This window comes from Humulus lupulus, chromosome 4 (assembly GCF_963169125.1).
Source record: "Humulus lupulus chromosome 4, drHumLupu1.1, whole genome shotgun sequence".
NCBI lineage: Eukaryota > Viridiplantae > Streptophyta > Magnoliopsida > Rosales > Cannabaceae > Humulus > Humulus lupulus.
The window spans coordinates 153,873,502-153,882,253 of record NC_084796.1 but is presented as its reverse complement, the minus strand read 5'-3'; the positions used below and the strand labels follow the sequence as shown (position 1 = coordinate 153,882,253).

At 40.8% G+C, this 8,752-nt stretch overlaps 1 non-coding gene across 1 annotated transcript; it reads left to right on the top strand.

Annotated features, from left to right (window-relative positions):
• Positions 1 to 8,415: 8,415 nt before the first annotated feature.
• On the top strand, positions 8,416 to 8,522 carry LOC133833664 (small nucleolar RNA R71). The gene has a single exon (XR_009893032.1). It is a non-coding gene; the product is annotated as a small nucleolar RNA R71 (small nucleolar RNA).
• Positions 8,523 to 8,752: the final 230 nt, after the last annotated feature.

Sequence of the window (8,752 nt, the reverse complement as noted above, 5' to 3'; positions counted from 1 at the left end):
TAACTCTCATAGGCCTCAATAGACACAAATTTTTGGGGATCATAGGGAATTGGTGTCGATGAAGAAGCTTGATTCCTATTTGTCTTTGGAGCCATGGTTGATGAAATTAATGAATGTGAGTGCAAATGTTCTTGGATTATATATATGAAATGTGTAAGAAATGTAGAGAACAAAATGGAATGTGTGAATTTCAGATTAGTGTGGGGAAATTAAGGTGGAGATGTGTTTATGGAGTAATGGAGGAAGAAAGAAAGAAATGGGTAGAATGAATTAGGGTGATGGATATGGGAAAAGAATAAAGAAAACAAGGGAAAATGGAGGAATTGATAAGGGTTTGTGATGAGAATTATGGGAAAAAGAAGAAAGAGGAATGGGGTTTTGTTGGTGATGTTTAGAGAAATGAGGAAATGGAGTTTTTAAATTTTAAAGGGGATGAAATTGTAGGCCGTGGCTTAGTAAATGTGTGCCGCGGCCTACGCAATACTTGACGCCGTTCCCCCTTTTTTTCTGAAAAAATCTCGTGTGCCGCAGCCTACCACACGCTGAAGCAATTTTTTGGAGAAAATGGTCGCGGCCTAAGAAAGACGTGCCGCGGCCTGCGATTTCTGTTTTATGAAATTTAGTTCGTAAGCCGCGGCTTGCAAATGGTGTGCCGCAGCCTGCGAAGCCTCCTGATGCTTCTTCTCTTTTTTCTCATAAAAGGGTCGCGGCCTAAGTCCCTTTCCTTTTTTTTTCAAACTTTTTCATTTTTTCATTTTTTTTTCACAATTTTCACAGTTCTAATTAAAAAAATTAAACTAAAATTACCTCAACAAAAACAAAAATAAAAACATAATGTTCAATTTAAATAAAGAAAATAATAATGAAAATAAACTAATTTACAAAGTAGCTAAGTTTATCGTCGCTAGCTCGACTTAATGCTTCATTCATCAACATATACCCAGTCAATGAGATGAATCATAACAGCTTGTTCTTCCTCCCTTGATTCATAATATGGCTTTAATCTCTAACCATTCACCTTGAATGACTTTCCGATACTTGGACTTACAACTTCGACCGCTCCATGAGGAAAAACCTTGGTAACAATGAACGGACCTAACCAACGAGACTTCAACTTCCCAAGAAAAAGTTTAAGGCAAGAGTGATACATGAGAACTTTCTGACCTTCCACAAAACTCTTCCGAAGAATATGTTTGTTATGAAAAGCTTTGGTTTTCTCCTTGTAGATTCTCGAACTCTCATATTGTAATGCCCCAAATTCCCTAATAAGGTTTAGGACCTTGATTAGGAGGCCGGGAGGGCCATAATTGATTTATTATAGTATTTCATGATTATATGCATATTTACGTGAATTATATTATTATATGACGGTGAGTGCATGCATATGGGAGAATTAATTATTGTGAGGGTATTTTGGTAATTTGGCCACTGTGGGCGTAATTGTGTATCTTGGGTGCATGATTGTGATTAATTAATATAGCCACATTATAAGGTGGATTGGTTCGAGCTATCGACATGAGACGATCATGAGCTGCTAGTGTTCAGTCTGGTCATAACGGGTTTAAGTCCGGGGCTCGGGTTGAGTCTCGAGGTGAATTTAATGGTTAGAGCATTACCGGGAATTAAAGGGTAATGGGATATGGCTTATTGGTGTTTGAGAATATTGGGAATAGCGGGAATTGGAGGATGTTAATTGTGATTGATGAAATAGGTGTGAAAGGACGGTTTTGCCCTTGGTGGCTGCTAAGGTTTCATTTTAGACCTAAGGGTATTTAGGTCATTTTACCCTAAGAGATATATATCAGCCATTAATGTTGTAAAAGAGTAACAAAAACAGAGTCTCTCCTCCTTCTCTCCCGATATATTTTCTTCCTCTTTTCTCTTTGGATTTTCGAGCTCAGTTTGAGGAATCGAGCCAAGGAACCAAGCTTAGCCAAGCTAGGGTTACGCTCCACCATTGAAGAGGGTGCGTTGCCAAGATTAAGGTGAGTTTTTAGCCACTAGAACTCTTGGTTTTGCTCTGTTTTCTTAGTTAAGTCTCAGCTGGTTTTTGGGTTGGAAACTTGGGAATTGGTTGGAGTTTTAGCTAGGGTTCTTGGGGTTGTGGTCCCTAGGACATGTGGGGATGGTTTTTGGGTTCATTTAGCACCAAAAATGGGATTTGGAAGCATTAGAATCGAGTTAGAATTGAGGAAGTCGAAGAAGGAAGTTTCAGGGGTGGTGCTGTCTGGGGGTAGCGCTACAGCGCCCATCAGAGGGCGCTATAGCGCTACACAGGGCTCAGTTGGGCGGTTTGTGATTCTGTCTTGAGCGCTGGGGCGCTAGAAGGGCAGCGCTGTAGCGCTACCCTGCTCCTTCATAACCCTGTTTTGGGTGTTTTTAAGGGCTTTTGGCTTGGGGTTTCAATCCTTAAGGCCCGGGATCGAATCTACTCACCGTGTGGGCATGTTTCGAGGTCCCGAGAGTGGGGTGTAGGTTAAGACCCTATCTTTGGTAATTTTCATTAATTGGAGATTATTTGGTTATGACTAGGTGACCGCTAAAGGACTAAAAGCTGATCATTCTCAAGGGTCGTTCCTCTAATCGTTCTAGCTCGACTTTGAAGTAAGAAAACTGCACCCTGTGTATATGTGACATGCATGGCTATTATGATGCATGTTGGTTGGTTATTGAGTATGACACGCGTGGTTATTATTGATGCACGTCGGTTGATTATTATGTGACATGCATGACTATTCTTGACGCATGTTGGTTGATTATTATGCGTGACGTGCATGGCTGTTATTGGTGCATGTTGGATTGCTGGATATATTGCATACGATGCATGAGAAACATGTGATTAGGACATGCTTTATATACTGAGTATGGTATTGTTCAGAGCTTGAGCCTCTGTGGTTGCGCATGGTCCTAATTGTACTGGTATCTGCTAGTAAGCATGCTAAATACCTTGTTTATGGATATTGGACATGTGATAAATGTTTGGTGGCATGACTTACTTGTGTATGGCGCTGGCTTATTAGTCAGAATCGACAATAGTGTCAGATCCGTCTGTGAAGCTGGGACTTATTAGTTAAGTTCACCACGGGCTGAGCACTGGTCGTAACTTTACTGACCTAAGGATCAGAAGTGGCAGTGCGTTGTGAGCGCCGGGCCAAATAAAGATTAGATCTAATCGAGGTCGGCATTGAATGACTAATATGGGGTATTAATGCTGGACCGACCGGAAGGTCAATAAGAACTATAAGCGCTTGCCTGGTCTATGACCAGATGTTTATGGCCAAGGTATATGACCCCGATGACTGTTTGTCACATGGCCAAGGGACGCTGTCCATAGCACGACTCTAGGGTCGGGAGGAAGGTTATGTTGGTGACCATTCACCATGCACCTATCCTAATCAAACTTATGAAAGGATCACTTGTCAGTTGAGCTCTGGTGACCCTATTGTCACATGGACAGAAGGAGCGATGCTCATTATTGTGACTTTTGGCTATTGTCACCTATTTGCTTGGACTGATAGTCCTGAATGGTTATTATGATCATTGTTGTGACTATGTCACGCTTTATTGTGTTTTCTTGCTGGGCTTTGGCTCACGGGTGCTACGTGGTGCAGGTAAAGGCAAGAGGAAGCTGGACCATCCTTGAGTTGGAGAGCTTAGGTGATGATGTGTACATATGCAGCTGCTCGTCCGCCACGGCCGAGGTTTAAAGTGGAACTAGGGTTGAACCCTGTTTTGCCGCTTAGAACGGCCTGTTGTAAATATTTTCTGTAATAAACTCTGAAACTTTATGTTCGGGATCCCAATGTATATACTAAACGTTCTAGTGAAACGTTACATCTTAACCAAAATGTTTAACCCCTAAATCGCTAATCATACCTAGATCACGTTTTTGGCCAAATGACTCGATTAGCGAGTTTAGCACTGTTTACAAGGCACACCGTAACGATCCCTGGAGTTTGGGGCGTTACACATATGCTTCATTGCGTATTTCTTCTAGCTCATGCAATTGAAGCATTCTTTGTTGTCCTACAGCAACCATGTCCATGTTACACTTCTTTACAGCCCACTAAGCCTTATGCTCTAGCTCCACCGGTAGATGGCAAGGCTTCCCATACACCAACCGATAAGGTGGCATACCGATAGGTGTTTTATATGTCGTACGATACGCCCACAAGGCATCATCAAGCCTTGTACTCCAATCTTTCCAGTTTGGATTTATAGTTTTCTCAAGAATCAATTTGATTTCACGATTAGAAACCTTCGCTTGCCCATTAGCTTGTGGATGATAAGCAACTGTCACCTTGTGAGTTACACTATAGTGTCGAAACAATGCTTCTATACTCTTGTTACAAAAATGAGTGCCTCAATCACTAAGTATAGCCTTAGGTGTACCAAAACGCACAAAAATGTTGGAGCGAATGAAATCCACTACTATTTTTGAATTATCCGTTCTAGTTGCAATTACTTCCACCCATTTAGACATGTAGTCTACTGCCAAAAGAATATATTCATAGCCGAAAGAGGATGGGAACGGTCCCATGAAATCCATACCCCAAACATCAAAGATCTCAAGAATTAAAATAGGAGTTTGAGGCATTTGATCCTTGGCCGTTATGTTACCAACTCGTTGACAACGATCACATGCCTTACAATAAGCATAAGAATCTTTGAAAATTGTGGGCTAATAGAAACCGCTGTCAAATATCTTACGAGCTGTCCTCTTAGGTCCAAAGTGTCCACCACAAGCATAAGCATGACAAAAAGCAAGGATAGAACGAAATTCAGATTCAGGTACACACCTTCGAATTATTTGATCAGTACAATGCTTCCAAAGATAAGGTTCATCCCATATGTAGTGGCGAGCATCACGCTTGATCTTGTTCCGTTGTGCTTGTGTGAGATCACTTGGTAAATCCTTTGAAGCCAGGTAGTTTACAATGTCGGCATACCAAGGAATAACTTCTTGCATGGCGAGGAGTTGCTCATCCGGAAATTTTTCTTCTATGGGAAAATCCCGACTAAGATGACTCAAGTGATCCGCCACCTTATTCTCAGAACCCTTTTTATCTTTTATCTCCAAATCAAACTCTTGAAGAAGTAGAATCTACTGGATCAGCCGAGGCTTGGCTTCTTTCTTTGCCAATAAATAGCGAAGAGCAGCATGGTCGGTATAAACAATCACTTTAGTTCCAATCAAGTATGACCGAAACTTTTCCAAGGCAAAAATGACCGCCAAGAGCTCTTTTTCAGTGGTTGAATAATTAAGTTGACCATCATTAAGAGTGCAAGAAGCATAATATATAACATGAGGAAGCTTGTCAACTCGCTGCCCAAGAACAGCACCCACGACATAGTCACTTGCATCACACATGAGTTCAAAAGGTAGCTCCCAATTTGGTGGCTGAATTATGGGAGCTGTAGTCAATGACTCTTTTAATAAGTTGAAAGCCACTAAACACTTTTCATTAAACTCGAACTTTACATATTTTTGAATAAGGTTTCATAATGGTGTGGAAATTTTAGAGAAATCCTTTATAAATCTCCGATAGAACCCAACATGCCCAAGGAATGATCTCACTTCTTTCACACTAGTCGGAGATGGTAGAGAATGAATTAAATCAATCTTTGCCTTATCGACCTCTATTCCCTTGGCTGAAATCACATGACCCAAAACTATACCTTGGTTTACCATAAAATGGCATTTTTCCCAATTAAGCACAAGGTTAGTTTCAATACACCGCTGGAGTACCAAAGTGAGATTATGAAGGCGACGATCAAATGAGTCACCATAAACACTAAAATCATTTATAAAAACCGCAATGATGTTTTCAATATATTCTGAAAAAAATGCTCATCATACATCGCAGAAATGTGGCAGGAGCATTACATAACCCAAACGGCATACGTCGGAAAGCGAATGTACCAAAAGGGCATGTGAAGGTTTTCTTCTCTTGATCTTCAGGAGCTATAACTATCTGATTATATCCCAAATAACCGTCGAGAAAACAATAATAAGGATGACCCGCTAACCTCTCAAGCATCTGATCCATGAAAGGTAATGGAAAGTGATCTTTACGGGTTGCCGCATTCAACTTTCAGTAGTTTATACAAACTCGCCACCCGGTTTGCATTCTTTTTGGTACCAACTCGTTTTCATTGTTCTTTACCACTGTGATTCCAGACTTCTTTGGCACTACTTGAACAGGACTCACCCATTGACTGTCTGAAATTGGGTAAATAATACCCACACTAAGGAGCTTCAGTATCTCCTTTTTCACAACCTCCATCATAGGTGGATTTAATCTCCGTTGCGCCTCACGTGTTGGTTTAGACCCTTCTTCAAGTAAAATTCGGTGCATGCACATAGAAGGGCTAATCCCCTTAATATTAACAATAAACCAACCAATGGCTGTTTTATATTCATTGAGTACTCTCATTAATTTTTCTTCTTGGACTTGGTTGAGATTTCTTGCAATTATAACTAGAAGTGTCTCGTTCTTCCCCAAGTAAACATATTTGAGATGCTCCGGAAGTGGCTTCAATTCAAGTGTAGGAGCTTGAATAATTGATGGCTGCAATTTCTCATTAGAAATCGGCAAATTAAGAAATGCAACCTTCTTAAAAGTCTTGTCAAAACCATTATTAAGTGTGGTTATGACATCCATGATCTCATGAGACAAATCTTCATCGGTCAACACAAGATGCTCTCTCAACGCAACCTCTAAAAAATCTTCACTATGCAAATCTAAAACTTGTTGAGAAAGTATATCCAACACATCAAGAGAGTAAACAGCATGCACATCACTTGGATATCTCATAGCCTCAAAAATGTTAAATCGAATAGTCTCCCCATCAAATTCCATGGTCAACGTACCATCATGCACATCAATCTTAGTTCTCACAGTTTTCATGAATGGTCTCCCCAACAAAATTGGAGTGGAGCATGGAATAGATTAATCTTCCATATCAAGAACATAAAAATCAGCCGAAAACACCAATTCATTCACTTGAACTAAAACATCTTCTATTACACCCCTGGGATAAGTATTCGACCTATCAGCAAGTTGAATAATCACCCCTGTTTCTTCAAGTGGACCAAGATTCAATGAAGCATAAATGGAGAATGGCATGACATTGATAGATGCTCCCAAATCCAACATACAACGCTCAATTCTTTTATTACTAATAGTGCAAGGGATAGTAAAAGTACCAGGATCCTTACACTTTGGTGGAAGCTTCTTTTGAAGAACTGCGGAAACATTCTCCCCCACACTAACTTTTTCATTACCCCTCAACTTATGCTTATTAGTGCACAACTCTTTCAAAAACTTGGCATAGCGTGACACTTGTTTAATAGCGTCAAGAAGAGGAATATTCACTTCTACCTTTCGGAATGTATCAAGAATTTCCTTGTCAACCTCTTCCTCTTTAGTCTTCTTTAGTCTGCTTGGGAATGGAGGTGGAATGACAAAAGTAGGCTTAGGGCTTAGTTGTGTAGGGGTGGTTGGCTTTGGAGGAACATCTTCATTAACTGAGCAATCAACTTGTGGCTTGGATGACAATTTACTGGGCATTGGAGGACTAGGTGGATCGTATTGCGTCCCACTTCGCAAAGTTACTGCACTAGCATTCTCCTTGGGATTCATCTCAGGTTGTGAAGGCAATTTATTTGACAGATGAGCTTCCAACCTGCTATATGATGCTGCTAATTGTCCCACCTGATTCTCCAAACTTTTGATGGAAGCTTGGGTGGTTTGCTGAAATTGAAGAGTATTTGTAGCAAGTGCATTGATTAAATCCTTAGTAGAAGGTTTGGCACTTGGTGGTGGAACAGCTTGCGGTGCTTGTGATGGTCTAGGTACAAAATTATTTTGAGACTGTTGTTGCATAGTGAAACCAGGTGATCTCGCTGATGTTGGTTGTGGAGCAATTTGTTGTTGATTCCCATAACAAAGATTTGGATGAGCACGCCAGCCAGGATTATAAGTTTGTTAAAATGGTTCATAATACATCTGACGTAATTGACCAGGGAAATTTCCTATAGCGTTAACACCCTCAGTTTCTCCCTCCACTAGAGTAGGGAAAGTATCAGTAGCGTGCCCCACAACTTGACATATTCCACATGGGCGCACCTGTTGGCCTAAAGCTAGTTGTTGGACCACTGCAGTTAATTGAGCAAATTGTTGACCCAGTTGATTAGCATTAGAGGTGCTCACTTCATTAGCTGATTTGGGTGGTGGAATAGGATCTTGGCGAATGCCAAACTGTTGTGAGTTAGTAGCCATATTAGAAATCAAGCTCCTGGCTGCAGCAGGAGTCTTATCAACTAGTGCACCCCCACTGGCTACATCAATCATACTCCTATCCAGTGATTGTAATCCTTCATAAAAGTAATGAATGAGGAGTTGTTCACTTATCTGATGATGAGGGCAACTAGCACACAACCTCTTAAATCTCTCTCAATATTCATACAAAGACTCTCCTGTATACTGCCTTATACCACAGATCTCTTTCCTGATGCTTCCAACTATAGATGCTGGAAAGTATCGTTCTAGGAACATAGTCTTCATACCACTCCAAGTTTCAACAGTACCAGGTGGAAGATAGTACAACCACTCTTTAGCTGCATCCTTTAGGGAGAAAGGAAAAGCTCGCTGCTTAATTTGTTCCTCAGTCACTGCAGCGAGTTTCATACTAGAACAGACAATATGAAACTCCTTCAAATGTTTATTCGGATCCTCACCAGGCAGCC